We start from the raw sequence: 13,901 nt of genomic DNA, 5'->3' as shown, positions 1-13,901 counted from the left end.
TTGGTACTATTGGTACTTCCCAGCATTAAATACATATTCCCTAAATGGGAATCAAACCAGGGCTGCAGCGGTGAAGGTGCTGAATCCTAGCCACTAGACCATTAGGGACCCCATTGGTGTGAAGTAGGAGAACACTGATGTTATCAATTTGTCTGACAAGACACACAACTTACCGTAGCTCGGGTTTAGTAGTATTTTCCTTTTTTCAGCGGAGTGTTTTTGATTTTGTTTCATGGATGCCAACACCACCATCACTGCATTAAAAGCACATTCCCTGACCGGGAATCGAACCCGGGCCGTGGCGGTGAGAGCGCCGAATCCTAGCCACTAGACAATCAGGGAGCCAGTGGAAGACGGCTGGTGGACACACCGGTGAATCAAGTCTTCCTGTAAACATGAACCATTTTTCAGCAACTCTGGTCAAGTACTTCAGACTTGAGGAACGTCCAGCAAAATTTGAATGACATTTGCTTTGTTGTTTTTATTTGTGTTTGCAACACTTGTGCACATCACTGCATCAGCTGAAGCTAAAAAAAAAAAGGCTGAAAACATGTGCCTGTAAAGTGAACCCATGCAAGTGTTTTTCCAGCAATGAGGTTAAATTTGTTCCCACTTGTTTGAAATCCTGCTTGAGTGTAAGCACTATAGGGTTTTTTGGACTACATTACTTCTTCAGCTACAGCCCCAAACTCTGAGCGTATCACAAATAACTAGGGCTTAGCTTGGCTCTCTGTTTTGGGCTCATAACTTTACTTTCAGGTAAACACAACTGTTTTAGAACACAGAGATATTCCATTTCAGGTTGACTATAGGTCAGATGACAATGTGGACCAGTATAGAGCTAGCAGACCAAGGCAGAGATTGGTACTATTGGTACTTCCCAGCATTAAATACATATTCCCTAACCGGGAATCGAACCCGGGCCGCAGCGGTGAAAGCGCTGAATCCTAGCCACTAGACCATTAGGGACCCCATTGGTGTGAAGTAGGACAACACTGAAGTTATCAATTTGTCTGACAAGACACACAACTTAACGTAGCACGGGTTTAGTAGTATTTTCCTTTTTTCAGCGGAGCGTAAGCACTATAGGGTTTTATGGACTACATTACTTCTTCAGCTACAGCCCAAGGTAAGCTCCAAACTCTGAGCCAATCACAAATAAGTCGGGCTTAGCTTGGCTCTCTGTTTTGGACTCATAACTTTACTTTCAGGTAAACACAACTGTTTTTGAACACAGAGATATTCCATTTCAGGCTGACTACAGGTCAGATGACAATGTGGACCAGTATAGAGCTAGCAGACCAAGGCAGAGATTGGTACTATTGGTACTTCCCAGCATTAAATACATATTCCCTAAATGGGAATCAAACCAATGCTGCAGCGGTGAAGGTGCTGAATCCTAGCCACTAGACCATTAGGGACCCCATTGGTGTGAAGTAGGAGAACACTGATGTTATCAATTTGTCTGACAAGACACACAACTTACCGTAGCTCGGGTTTAGTAGTATTTTCCTTTTTTCAGCGGAGTGTTTTTGATTTTGTTTCATGGATGCCAACACCACCATCACTGCATTAAAAGCACATTCCCTGACCGGGAATCGAACCCGGGCCGTGGCGGTGAGAGCGCCGAATCCTAGCCACTAGACAATCAGGGAGCCAGTGGAAGACGGCTGGTGGACACACCGGTGAATCAAGTCTTCCTGTAAACATGAACCATTTTTCAGCAACTCTGGTCAAGTACTTCAGACTTGAGGAACGTCCAGCAAAATTTGAATGACATTTGCTTTGTTGTTTTTATTTGTGTTTGCAACACTTGTGCACATCACTGCATCAGCTGAAGCTAAAAAAAAAAAGGCTGAAAACATGTGCCTGTAAAGTGAACCCATGCAAGTGTTTTTCCAGCAATGAGGTTAAATTTGTTCCCACTTGTTTGAAATCCTGCTTGAGTGTAAGCACTATAGGGTTTTTTGGACTACATTACTTCTTCAGCTACAGCCCAAGGTAAGCTCCAAACTCTGAGCCAATCACAAATAACTAGGGCTTAGCTTGGCTCTCTGTTTTGGGCTCATAACTTTACTTTCAGGTAAACACAACTGTTTTAGAACACAGAGATATTCCATTTCAGGTTGACTATAGGTCAGATGACAATGTGGACCAGTATAGAGCTAGCAGACCAAGGCAGAGATTGGTACTATTGGTACTTCCCAGCATTAAATACATATTCCCTAACCGGGAATCGAACCCGGGCCGCAGCGGTGAAAGCGCTGAATCCTAGCCACTAGACCATTAGGGACCCCATTGGTGTGAAGTAGGACAACACTGAAGTTATCAATTTGTCTGACAAGACACACAACTTACCGTAGCTCGGGTTTAGTAGTATTTTCCTTTTTTCAGCGGAGCGTAAGCACTATAGGGTTTTATGGACTACATTACTTCTTCAGCTACAGCCCAAGGTAAGCTCCAAACTCTGAGCCAATCACAAATAAGTCGGGCTTAGCTTGGCTCTCTGTTTTGGACTCATAACTTTACTTTCAGGTAAACACAACTGTTTTTGAACACAGAGATATTCCATTTCAGGCTGACTACAGGTCAGATGACAATGTGGACCAGTATAGAGCTAGCAGACCAAGGCAGAGATTGGTACTATTGGTACTTCCCAGCATTAAATACATATTCCCTAAATGGGAATCAAACCAGGGCTGCAGCGGTGAAGGTGCTGAATCCTAGCCACTAGACCATTAGGGACCCCATTGGTGTGAAGTAGGAGAACACTGATGTTATCAATTTGTCTGACAAGACACACAACTTACCGTAGCTCGGGTTTAGTAGTATTTTCCTTTTTTCAGCGGAGTGTTTTTGATTTTGTTTCATGGATGCCAACACCACCATCACTGCATTAAAAGCACATTCCCTGACCGGGAATCGAACCCGGGCCGTGGCGGTGAGAGCGCCGAATCCTAGCCACTAGACAATCAGGGAGCCAGTGGAAGACGGCTGGTGGACACACCGGTGAATCAAGTCTTCCTGTAAACATGAACCATTTTTCAGCAACTCTGGTCAAGTACTTCAGACTTGAGGAACGTCCAGCAAAATTTGAATGACATTTGCTTTGTTGTTTTTATTTGTGTTTGCAACACTTGTGCACATCACTGCATCAGCTGAAGCTAAAAAAAAAAAGGCTGAAAACATGTGCCTGTAAAGTGAACCCATGCAAGTGTTTTTCCAGCAATGAGGTTAAATTTGTTCCCACTTGTTTGAAATCCTGCTTGAGTGTAAGCACTATAGGGTTTTTTGGACTACATTACTTCTTCAGCTACAGCCCCAAACTCTGAGCGTATCACAAATAACTAGGGCTTAGCTTGGCTCTCTGTTTTGGGCTCATAACTTTACTTTCAGGTAAACACAACTGTTTTAGAACACAGAGATATTCCATTTCAGGTTGACTATAGGTCAGATGACAATGTGGACCAGTATAGAGCTAGCAGACCAAGGCAGAGATTGGTACTATTGGTACTTCCCAGCATTAAATACATATTCCCTAACCGGGAATCGAACCCGGGCCGCAGCGGTGAAAGCGCTGAATCCTAGCCACTAGACCATTAGGGACCCCATTGGTGTGAAGTAGGACAACACTGAAGTTATCAATTTGTCTGACAAGACACACAACTTAACGTAGCACGGGTTTAGTAGTATTTTCCTTTTTTCAGCGGAGCGTAAGCACTATAGGGTTTTATGGACTACATTACTTCTTCAGCTACAGCCCAAGGTAAGCTCCAAACTCTGAGCCAATCACAAATAAGTCGGGCTTAGCTTGGCTCTCTGTTTTGGACTCATAACTTTACTTTCAGGTAAACACAACTGTTTTTGAACACAGAGATATTCCATTTCAGGCTGACTACAGGTCAGATGACAATGTGGACCAGTATAGAGCTAGCAGACCAAGGCAGAGATTGGTACTATTGGTACTTCCCAGCATTAAATACATATTCCCTAAATGGGAATCAAACCAATGCTGCAGCGGTGAAGGTGCTGAATCCTAGCCACTAGACCATTAGGGACCCCATTGGTGTGAAGTAGGAGAACACTGATGTTATCAATTTGTCTGACAAGACACACAACTTACCGTAGCTCGGGTTTAGTAGTATTTTCCTTTTTTCAGCGGAGTGTTTTTGATTTTGTTTCATGGATGCCAACACCACCATCACTGCATTAAAAGCACATTCCCTGACCGGGAATCGAACCCGGGCCGTGGCGGTGAGAGCGCCGAATCCTAGCCACTAGACAATCAGGGAGCCAGTGGAAGACGGCTGGTGGACACACCGGTGAATCAAGTCTTCCTGTAAACATGAACCATTTTTCAGCAACTCTGGTCAAGTACTTCAGACTTGAGGAACGTCCAGCAAAATTTGAATGACATTTGCTTTGTTGTTTTTATTTGTGTTTGCAACACTTGTGCACATCACTGCATCAGCTGAAGCTAAAAAAAAAAAGGCTGAAAACATGTGCCTGTAAAGTGAACCCATGCAAGTGTTTTTCCAGCAATGAGGTTAAATTTGTTCCCACTTGTTTGAAATCCTGCTTGAGTGTAAGCACTATAGGGTTTTTTGGACTACATTACTTCTTCAGCTACAGCCCCAAACTCTGAGCGTATCACAAATAACTAGGGCTTAGCTTGGCTCTCTGTTTTGGGCTCATAACTTTACTTTCAGGTAAACACAACTGTTTTAGAACACAGAGATATTCCATTTCAGGTTGACTATAGGTCAGATGACAATGTGGACCAGTATAGAGCTAGCAGACCAAGGCAGAGATTGGTACTATTGGTACTTCCCAGCATTAAATACATATTCCCTAACCGGGAATCGAACCCGGGCCGCAGCGGTGAAAGCGCTGAATCCTAGCCACTAGACCATTAGGGACCCCATTGGTGTGAAGTAGGACAACACTGAAGTTATCAATTTGTCTGACAAGACACACAACTTACCGTAGCTCGGGTTTAGTAGTATTTTCCTTTTTTCAGCGGAGCGTAAGCACTATAGGGTTTTATGGACTACATTACTTCTTCAGCTACAGCCCAAGGTAAGCTCCAAACTCTGAGCCAATCACAAATAAGTCGGGCTTAGCTTGGCTCTCTGTTTTGGACTCATAACTTTACTTTCAGGTAAACACAACTGTTTTTGAACACAGAGATATTCCATTTCAGGCTGACTACAGGTCAGATGACAATGTGGACCAGTATAGAGCTAGCAGACCAAGGCAGAGATTGGTACTATTGGTACTTCCCAGCATTAAATACATATTCCCTAAATGGGAATCAAACCAGGGCTGCAGCGGTGAAGGTGCTGAATCCTAGCCACTAGACCATTAGGGACCCCATTGGTGTGAAGTAGGAGAACACTGATGTTATCAATTTGTCTGACAAGACACACAACTTACCGTAGCTCGGGTTTAGTAGTATTTTCCTTTTTTCAGCGGAGTGTTTTTGATTTTGTTTCATGGATGCCAACACCACCATCACTGCATTAAAAGCACATTCCCTGACCGGGAATCGAACCCGGGCCGTGGCGGTGAGAGCGCCGAATCCTAGCCACTAGACAATCAGGGAGCCAGTGGAAGATGGCTGGTGGACACACCGGTGAATCAAGTCTTCCTGTAAACATGAACCATTTTTCAGCAACTCTGGTCAAGTACTTCAGACTTGAGGAACGTCCAGCAAAATTTGAATGACATTTGCTTTGTTGTTTTTATTTGTGTTTGCAACACTTGTGCACATCACTGCATCAGCTGAAGCTAAAAAAAAAAAGGCTGAAAACATGTGCCTGTAAAGTGAACCCATGCAAGTGTTTTTCCAGCAATGAGGTTAAATTTGTTCCCACTTGTTTGAAATCCTGCTTGAGTGTAAGCACTATAGGGTTTTTTGGACTACATTACTTCTTCAGCTACAGCCCCAAACTCTGAGCGTATCACAAATAACTAGGGCTTAGCTTGGCTCTCTGTTTTGGGCTCATAACTTTACTTTCAGGTAAACACAACTGTTTTAGAACACAGAGATATTCCATTTCAGGTTGACTATAGGTCAGATGACAATGTGGACCAGTATAGAGCTAGCAGACCAAGGCAGAGATTGGTACTATTGGTACTTCCCAGCATTAAATACATATTCCCTAACCGGGAATCGAACCCGGGCCGCAGCGGTGAAAGCGCTGAATCCTAGCCACTAGACCATTAGGGACCCCATTGGTGTGAAGTAGGACAACACTGAAGTTATCAATTTGTCTGACAAGACACACAACTTACCGTAGCTCGGGTTTAGTAGTATTTTCCTTTTTTCAGCGGAGCGTAAGCACTATAGGGTTTTATGGACTACATTACTTCTTCAGCTACAGCCCAAGGTAAGCTCCAAACTCTGAGCCAATCACAAATAAGTCGGGCTTAGCTTGGCTCTCTGTTTTGGACTCATAACTTTACTTTCAGGTAAACACAACTGTTTTTGAACACAGAGATATTCCATTTCAGGCTGACTACAGGTCAGATGACAATGTGGACCAGTATAGAGCTAGCAGACCAAGGCAGAGATTGGTACTATTGGTACTTCCCAGCATTAAATACATATTCCCTAAATGGGAATCAAACCAGGGCTGCAGCGGTGAAGGTGCTGAATCCTAGCCACTAGACCATTAGGGACCCCATTGGTGTGAAGTAGGAGAACACTGAAGTTATCAATTTGTCTGACAAGACACACAACTTACCGTAGCTCGGGTTTAGTAGTATTTTCCTTTTTTCAGCGGAGTGTTTTTGATTTTGTTTTATGGATGCCAACACCACCATCACTGCATTAAAAGCACATTCCCTGACCGGGAATCGAACCCGGGCCGCGGCGGTGAGAGCGCCGAATCCTAGCCACTAGACAATCAGGGAGCCAGTGGAAGATGGCTGGTGGACACACCGGTGAATCAAGTCTTCCTGTAAACATGAACCATTTTTCAGCAACTCTGGTCAAGTACTTCAGACTTGAGGAATGTCCAGCAAAATTTGAATGACATTTGCTTTGTTGTTTTTATTTGTGTTTGCAACACTTGTGCACATCACTGCATCAGCTGAAGCTAAAAAAAAAAAGGCTGAAAACATGTGCCTGTAAAGTGAACCCATGCAAGTGTTTTTCCAGCAATGAGGTTAAATTTGTTCCCACTTGTTTGAAATCCTGCTTGAGTGTAAGCACTATAGGGTTTTTTGGACTACATTACTTCTTCAGCTACAGCCCCAAACTCTGAGCGTATCACAAATAACTAGGGCTTAGCTTGGCTCTCTGTTTTGGGCTCATAACTTTACTTTCAGGTAAACACAACTGTTTGTGAACACAGAGATATTCCATTTCAGGTTGACTATAGGTCAGATGACAATGTGGACCAGTATAGAGCTAGCAGACCAAGGCAGAGATTGGTACTATTGGTACTTCCCAGCATTAAATACATATTCCCTAACCGGGAATCGAACCCGGGCCGCAGCAGTGAAAGCGCTGAATCCTAGCCACTAGACCATTAGGGACCCCATTGGTGTGAAGTAGGACAACACTGAAGTTATCAATTTGTCTGACAAGACACACAACTTAACGTAGCACGGGTTTAGTAGTATTTTCCTTTTTTCAGCGGAGCGTAAGCACTATAGGGTTTTATGGACTACATTACTTCTTCAGCTACAGCCCAAGGTAAGCTCCAAACTCTGAGCCAATCACAAATAAGTAGGGCTTAGCTTGGCTCTCTGTTTTGGACTCATAACTTTACTTTCAGGTAAACACAACTGTTTTTGAACACAGAGATATTCCATTTCAGGCTGACTACAGGTCAGATGACAATGTGGACCAGTATAGAGCTAGCAGACCAAGGCAGAGATTGGTACTATTGGTACTTCCCAGCATTAAATACATATTCCCTAAATGGGAATCAAACCAGGGCTGCAGCGGTGAAGGTGCTGAATCCTAGCCACTAGACCATTAGGGACCCCATTGGTGTGAAGTAGGAGAACACTGAAGTTATCAATTTGTCTGACAAGACACACAACTTACCGTAGCTCGGGTTTAGTAGTATTTTCCTTTTTTCAGCGGAGTGTTTTTGATTTTGTTTTATGGATGCCAACACCACCATCACTGCATTAAAAGCACATTCCCTGACCGGGAATCGAACCCGGGCCGCGGCGGTGAGAGCGCCGAATCCTAGCCACTAGACAATCAGGGAGCCAGTGGAAGATGGCTGGTGGACACACCGGTGAATCAAGTCTTCCTGTAAACATGAACCATTTTTCAGCAACTCTGGTCAAGTACTTCAGACTTGAGGAACGTCCAGCAAAATTTGAATGACATTTGCTTTGTTGTTTTTATTTGTGTTTGCAACACTTGTGCACATCACTGCATCAGCTGAAGCTAAAAAAAAAAGGCTGAAAACATGTGCCTGTAAAGTGAACCCATGCAAGTGTTTTTCCAGCAATGAGGTTAAATTTGTTCCCACTTGTTTGAAATCCTGCTTGAGTGTAAGCACTATAGGGTTTTTTGGACTACATTACTTCTTCAGCTACAGCCCCAAACTCTGAGCGTATCACAAATAACTAGGGCTTAGCTTGGCTCTCTGTTTTGGGCTCATAACTTTACTTTCAGGTAAACACAACTGTTTTAGAACACAGAGATATTCCATTTCAGGTTGACTATAGGTCAGATGACAATGTGGACCAGTATAGAGCTAGCAGACCAAGGCAGAGATTGGTACTATTGGTACTTCCCAGCATTAAATACATATTCCCTAACCGGGAATCGAACCCCGGCCGCAGCGGTGAAAGCGCTGAATCCTAGCCACTAGACCATTAGGGACCCCATTGGTGTGAAGTAGGACAACACTGAAGTTATCAATTTGTCTGACAAGACACACAACTTACCGTAACTCGGGTTTAGTAGTATTTTCCTTTTTTCAGCGGAGCGTAAGCACTATAGGGTTTTATGGACTACATTACTTCTTCAGCTACAGCCCAAGGTAAGCTCCAAACTCTGAGCCAATCACAAATAAGTCGGGCTTAGCTTGGCTCTCTGTTTTGGACTCATAACTTTACTTTCAGGTAAACACAACTGTTTTTGAACACAGAGATATTCCATTTCAGGCTGACTACAGGTCAGATGACAATGTGGACCAGTATAGAGCTAGCAGACCAAGGCAGAGATTGGTACTATTGGTACTTCCCAGCATTAAATACATATTCCCTAAATGGGAATCAAACCAGGGCTGCAGCGGTGAAGGTGCTGAATCCTAGCCACTAGACCATTAGGGACCCCATTGGTGTGAAGTAGGAGAACACTGATGTTATCAATTTGTCTGACAAGACACACAACTTACCGTAGCTCGGGTTTAGTAGTATTTTCCTTTTTTCAGCGGAGTGTTTTTGATTTTGTTTTATGGATGCCAACACCACCATCACTGCATTAAAAGCACATTCCCTGACCAGGAATTGAACACGGGCCACGGCGGTGAGAGCGCCGAATCCTAGCCACTAGACCATCAGGGAGCCAGTGGAAGACAGCTGGTGGACACACCAGTGAATCAAGTCTTCCTGTAAACATGAACCATTTTTCAGCAACTCTGGTCAAGTACTTCAGACTTGAGGAACGTCCAGCAAAATTTGAATGACATTTGCTTTGTTGTTTTTATTTGTGTTTGCAACACTTGTGCACATCACTGCATCAGCTGAAGCTAAAAAAAAAAAGGCTGAAAACATGTGCCTGTAAAGTGAACCCATGCAAGTGTTTTTCCAGCAATGAGGTTAAATTTGTTCCCACTTGTTTGAAATCCTGCTTGAGTGTAAGCACTATAGGGTTTTTTGGACTACATTACTTCTTCAGCTACAGCCCCAAACTCTGAGTGTTTCACAAATAACTAGGGCTTAGCTTGGCTCTCTGTTTTGGACTCATAACTTTACTTTCAGGTAAACACAACTGTTTTTGAACACAGAGATATTCCATTTCAGGCTGACTATAGGTCAGATGACAATGTGGACCAATATAGAGCTAGCAGACCAAGGCAGAGATTAGTACTATTGGTACTTCCCAGCATTAAATACATATTCCCTAAATGGGAATCAAACCAGGGCTGCAGCGGTGAAAGTGCTGAATCCTAGCCACTAGACCATTAGGGACCCCATTGGTGTGAAGTAGGAGAACACTGATGTTATCAATTTGTCTGACAAGACACACAACTTACCGTAGCTCGGGTTTAGTAGTATTTTCCTTTTTTCAGCGGAGTGTTTTTGATTTTGTTTTATGGATGCCAACACCACCATCACTGCATTAAAAGCACATTCCCTGACCGGGAATCAAACCCGGGCCGCGACGTTGAGAGCGCCGAATCCTAGCCACTAGACAATCAGGGAGCCAGTGGAAGATGGCTGGTGGACACACCGGTGAATCAAGTCTTCCTGTAAACATGAACCATTTTTCAGCAACTCTGGTCAAGTACTTCAGACTTGAGGAACGTCCAGCAAAATTTGAATGACATTTGCTTTGTTGTTTTTATTTGTGTTTGCAACACTTGTGCACATCACTGCATCAGCTGAAGCTAAAAAAAAAAAGGCTGAAAACATGTGCCTGTAAAGTGAACCCATGCAAGTGTTTTTCCAGCAATGAGGTTAAATTTGTTCCCACTTGTTTGAAATCCTGCTTGAGTGTAAGCACTATAGGGTTTTTTGGACTACATTACTTCTTCAGCTACAGCCCCAAACTCTGAGCGTATCACAAATAACTAAGGCTTAGCTTGGCTCTCTGTTTTGGGCTCATAACTTTACTTTCAGGTAAACACAACTGTTTTAGAACACAGAGATATTCCATTTCAGGTTGACTATAGGTCAGATGACAATGTGGACCAGTATAGAGCTAGCAGACCAAGGCAGAGATTGGTACTATTGGTACTTCCCAGCATTAAATACATATTCCCTAACCGGGAATCGAACCCGGGCTGCAGCGGTGAAAGCGCTGAATCCTAGCCACTAGACCATTAGGGACCCCATTGGTGTGAAGTAGGACAACACTGAAGTTATCAATTTGTCTGACAAGACACACAACTTACCGTAGCTCGGGTTTAGTAGTATTTTCCTTTTTTCAGCGGAGCGTAAGCACTATAGGGTTTTATGGACTACATTACTTCTTCAGCTACAGCCCAAGGTAAGCTCCAAACTCTGAGCCAATCACAAATAAGTCGGGCTTAGCTTGGCTCTCTGTTTTGGACTCATAACTTTACTTTCAGGTAAACACAACTGTTTTTGAACACAGAGATATTCCATTTCAGGCTGACTACAGGTCAGATGACAATGTGGACCAGTATAGAGCTAGCAGACCAAGGCAGAGATTGGTACTATTGGTACTTCCCAGCATTAAATACATATTCCCTAAATGGGAATCAAACCAGGGCTGCAGCGGTGAAGGTGCTGAATCCTAGCCACTAGACCATTAGGGACCCCATTGGTGTGAAGTAGGAGAACACTGATGTTATCAATTTGTCTGACAAGACACACAACTTACCGTAGCTCGGGTTTAGTAGTATTTTCCTTTTTTCAGCGGAGTGTTTTTGATTTTGTTTTATGGATGCCAACACCACCATCACTGCATTAAAAGCACATTCCCTGACCGGGAATCGAACCCGGGCCGCGGCGGTGAGAGCGCCGAATCCTAGCCACTAGACCATCAGGGAGCCAGTGGAAGACAGCTGGTGGACACACCAGTGAATCAAGTCTTCCTGTAAACATGAACCATTTTTCAGCAACTCTGGTCAAGTACTTCAGACTTGAGGAACGTCCAGCAAAATTTGAATGACATTTGCTTTGTTGTTTTTATTTGTGTTTGCAACACTTGTGCACATCACTGCATCAGCTGAAGCTAAAAAAAAAAAAAAGGCTGAAAACATGTGCCTGTAAAGTGAACCCATGCAAGTGTTTTTCCAGCAATGAGGTTAAATTTGTTCCCACTTGTTTGAAATCCTGCTTGAGTGTAAGCACTATAGGGTTTTTTGGACTACATTACTTCTTCAGCTACAGCCCCAAACTCTGAGTGTTTCACAAATAACTAGGGCTTAGCTTGGCTCTCTGTTTTGGACTCATAACTTTACTTTCAGGTAAACACAACTGTTTTTGAACACAGAGATATTCCATTTCAGGCTGACTATAGGTCAGATGACAATGTGGACCAATATAGAGCTAGCAGACCAAGGCAGAGATTAGTACTATTGGTACTTCCCAGCATTAAATACATATTCCCTAAATGGGAATCAAACCAGGGCTGCAGCGGTGAAAGTGCTGAATCCTAGCCACTAGACCATTAGGGACCCCATTGGTGTGAAGTAGGAGAACACTGAAGTTATCAATTTGTCTGACAAGACACACAACTTACCGTAGCTCGGGTTTAGTAGTATTTTCCTTTTTTCAGCGGAGTGTTTTTGATTTTGTTTTATGGATGCCAACACCACCATCACTGCATTAAAAGCACATTCCCTGACCGGGAATCGAACCCGGGCCGCGGCAGTGAGAGCGCCGAATCCTAGCCACTAGACAATCAGGGAGCCAGTGGAAGATGGCTGGTGGACACACCGGTGAATCAAGTCTTCCTGTAAACATGAACCATTTTTCAGCAACTCTGGTCAAGTACTTCAGACTTGAGGAATGTCCAGCAAAATTTGAATGACATTTGCTTTGTTGTTTTTATTTGTGTTTGCAACACTTGTGCACATCACTGCATCAGCTGAAGCTAAAAAAAAAAAGGCTGAAAACATGTGCCTGTAAAGTGAACCCATGCAAGTGTTTTTCCAGCAATGAGGTTAAATTTGTTCCCACTTGTTTGAAATCCTGCTTGAGTGTAAGCACTATAGGGTTTTATGGACTACATTACTTCTTCAGCTACAGCCCCAAACTCTGAGTGTTTCACAAATAACTAGGGCTTGGCTTGGCTCTCTGTTTTGGGCTCATAACTTTACTTTCAGGTAAACACAACTGTTTGTGAACACAGAGATATTCCATTTCAGGTTGACTATAGGTCAGATGACAATGTGGACCAGTATAGAGCTAGCAGACCAAGGCAGAGATTGGTACTATTGGTACTTCCCAGCATTAAATACATATTCCCTAACTGGGAATCGAACCCGGGCCGCAGCGGTGAAAGCGCTGAATCCTAGCCACTAGACCATTAGGGACCCCATTGGTGTGAAGTAGGACAACACTGAAGTTATCAATTTGTCTGACAAGACACACAACTTAACGTAGCACGGGTTTAGTAGTATTTTCCTTTTTTCAGCGGAGCGTAAGCACTATAGGGTTTTATGGACTACATTACTTCTTCAGCTACAGCCCAAGGTAAGCTCCAAACTCTGAGCCAATCACAAATAAGTAGGGCTTAGCTTGGCTCTCTGTTTTGGACTCATAACTTTACTTTCAGGTAAACACAACTGTTTTTGAACACAGAGATATTCCATTTCAGGCTGACTACAGGTCAGATGACAATGTGGACCAGTATAGAGCTAGCAGACCAAGGCAGAGATTGGTACTATTGGTACTTCCCAGCATTAAATACATATTCCCTAAATGGGAATCAAACCAGGGCTGCAGCGGTGAAGGTGCTGAATCCTAGCCACTAGACCATTAGGGACCCCATTGGTGTGAAGTAGGAGAACACTGAAGTTATCAATTTGTCTGACAAGACACACAACTTACCGTAGCTCGGGTTTAGTAGTATTTTCCTTTTTTCAGCGGAGTGTTTTTGATTTTGTTTTATGGATGCCAACACCACCATCACTGCATTAAAAGCACATTCCCTGACCGGGAATCGAAACCGGGCCGCGGCGGTGAGAGCGCCGAATCCTAGCCACTAGACAATCAGGGAGCCAGTG

At 43.6% G+C, this 13,901-nt stretch overlaps 19 non-coding genes across 19 annotated transcripts; all 19 read right to left on the bottom strand.

Moving 5' to 3' along the window:
• Positions 1 to 270: 270 nt before the first annotated feature.
• trnae-cuc (transfer RNA glutamic acid (anticodon CUC)) lies at positions 271 to 342 on the bottom strand. Its single transcript has one exon. It is a non-coding gene; the product is annotated as a tRNA-Glu (tRNA).
• A 555-nt stretch (positions 343 to 897) lies between these two features.
• Positions 898 to 969, bottom strand: trnae-uuc (transfer RNA glutamic acid (anticodon UUC)). The gene has a single exon. It is a non-coding gene; the product is annotated as a tRNA-Glu (tRNA).
• Positions 970 to 1,583: 614 nt separating this feature from the next.
• On the bottom strand, positions 1,584 to 1,655 carry trnae-cuc (transfer RNA glutamic acid (anticodon CUC)). The gene has a single exon. It is a non-coding gene; the product is annotated as a tRNA-Glu (tRNA).
• A 566-nt stretch (positions 1,656 to 2,221) lies between these two features.
• trnae-uuc (transfer RNA glutamic acid (anticodon UUC)) lies at positions 2,222 to 2,293 on the bottom strand. The gene has a single exon. It is a non-coding gene; the product is annotated as a tRNA-Glu (tRNA).
• Positions 2,294 to 2,907: 614 nt separating this feature from the next.
• On the bottom strand, positions 2,908 to 2,979 carry trnae-cuc (transfer RNA glutamic acid (anticodon CUC)). Its single transcript has one exon. It is a non-coding gene; the product is annotated as a tRNA-Glu (tRNA).
• Positions 2,980 to 3,534: 555 nt separating this feature from the next.
• Positions 3,535 to 3,606, bottom strand: trnae-uuc (transfer RNA glutamic acid (anticodon UUC)). The gene has a single exon. It is a non-coding gene; the product is annotated as a tRNA-Glu (tRNA).
• A 614-nt stretch (positions 3,607 to 4,220) lies between these two features.
• trnae-cuc (transfer RNA glutamic acid (anticodon CUC)) lies at positions 4,221 to 4,292 on the bottom strand. Its single transcript has one exon. It is a non-coding gene; the product is annotated as a tRNA-Glu (tRNA).
• A 555-nt stretch (positions 4,293 to 4,847) lies between these two features.
• On the bottom strand, positions 4,848 to 4,919 carry trnae-uuc (transfer RNA glutamic acid (anticodon UUC)). Its single transcript has one exon. It is a non-coding gene; the product is annotated as a tRNA-Glu (tRNA).
• Positions 4,920 to 5,533: 614 nt separating this feature from the next.
• trnae-cuc (transfer RNA glutamic acid (anticodon CUC)) lies at positions 5,534 to 5,605 on the bottom strand. The gene has a single exon. It is a non-coding gene; the product is annotated as a tRNA-Glu (tRNA).
• Positions 5,606 to 6,160: 555 nt separating this feature from the next.
• On the bottom strand, positions 6,161 to 6,232 carry trnae-uuc (transfer RNA glutamic acid (anticodon UUC)). Its single transcript has one exon. It is a non-coding gene; the product is annotated as a tRNA-Glu (tRNA).
• A 614-nt stretch (positions 6,233 to 6,846) lies between these two features.
• On the bottom strand, positions 6,847 to 6,918 carry trnae-cuc (transfer RNA glutamic acid (anticodon CUC)). Its single transcript has one exon. It is a non-coding gene; the product is annotated as a tRNA-Glu (tRNA).
• Positions 6,919 to 7,473: 555 nt separating this feature from the next.
• trnae-uuc (transfer RNA glutamic acid (anticodon UUC)) lies at positions 7,474 to 7,545 on the bottom strand. Its single transcript has one exon. It is a non-coding gene; the product is annotated as a tRNA-Glu (tRNA).
• A 614-nt stretch (positions 7,546 to 8,159) lies between these two features.
• On the bottom strand, positions 8,160 to 8,231 carry trnae-cuc (transfer RNA glutamic acid (anticodon CUC)). The gene has a single exon. It is a non-coding gene; the product is annotated as a tRNA-Glu (tRNA).
• A 554-nt stretch (positions 8,232 to 8,785) lies between these two features.
• On the bottom strand, positions 8,786 to 8,857 carry trnae-uuc (transfer RNA glutamic acid (anticodon UUC)). Its single transcript has one exon. It is a non-coding gene; the product is annotated as a tRNA-Glu (tRNA).
• Positions 8,858 to 9,471: 614 nt separating this feature from the next.
• On the bottom strand, positions 9,472 to 9,543 carry trnae-cuc (transfer RNA glutamic acid (anticodon CUC)). The gene has a single exon. It is a non-coding gene; the product is annotated as a tRNA-Glu (tRNA).
• A 1,416-nt stretch (positions 9,544 to 10,959) lies between these two features.
• On the bottom strand, positions 10,960 to 11,031 carry trnae-uuc (transfer RNA glutamic acid (anticodon UUC)). The gene has a single exon. It is a non-coding gene; the product is annotated as a tRNA-Glu (tRNA).
• Positions 11,032 to 11,645: 614 nt separating this feature from the next.
• trnae-cuc (transfer RNA glutamic acid (anticodon CUC)) lies at positions 11,646 to 11,717 on the bottom strand. Its single transcript has one exon. It is a non-coding gene; the product is annotated as a tRNA-Glu (tRNA).
• Positions 11,718 to 12,509: 792 nt separating this feature from the next.
• Positions 12,510 to 12,581, bottom strand: trnae-cuc (transfer RNA glutamic acid (anticodon CUC)). Its single transcript has one exon. It is a non-coding gene; the product is annotated as a tRNA-Glu (tRNA).
• A 555-nt stretch (positions 12,582 to 13,136) lies between these two features.
• trnae-uuc (transfer RNA glutamic acid (anticodon UUC)) lies at positions 13,137 to 13,208 on the bottom strand. Its single transcript has one exon. It is a non-coding gene; the product is annotated as a tRNA-Glu (tRNA).
• Positions 13,209 to 13,901: the final 693 nt, after the last annotated feature.

This window comes from Labrus bergylta, chromosome 6 (assembly GCF_963930695.1).
Source record: "Labrus bergylta chromosome 6, fLabBer1.1, whole genome shotgun sequence".
Lineage (NCBI taxonomy): Eukaryota > Metazoa > Chordata > Actinopteri > Labriformes > Labridae > Labrus > Labrus bergylta.
This window is presented reverse-complemented; position numbering and strand designations above follow the sequence as displayed.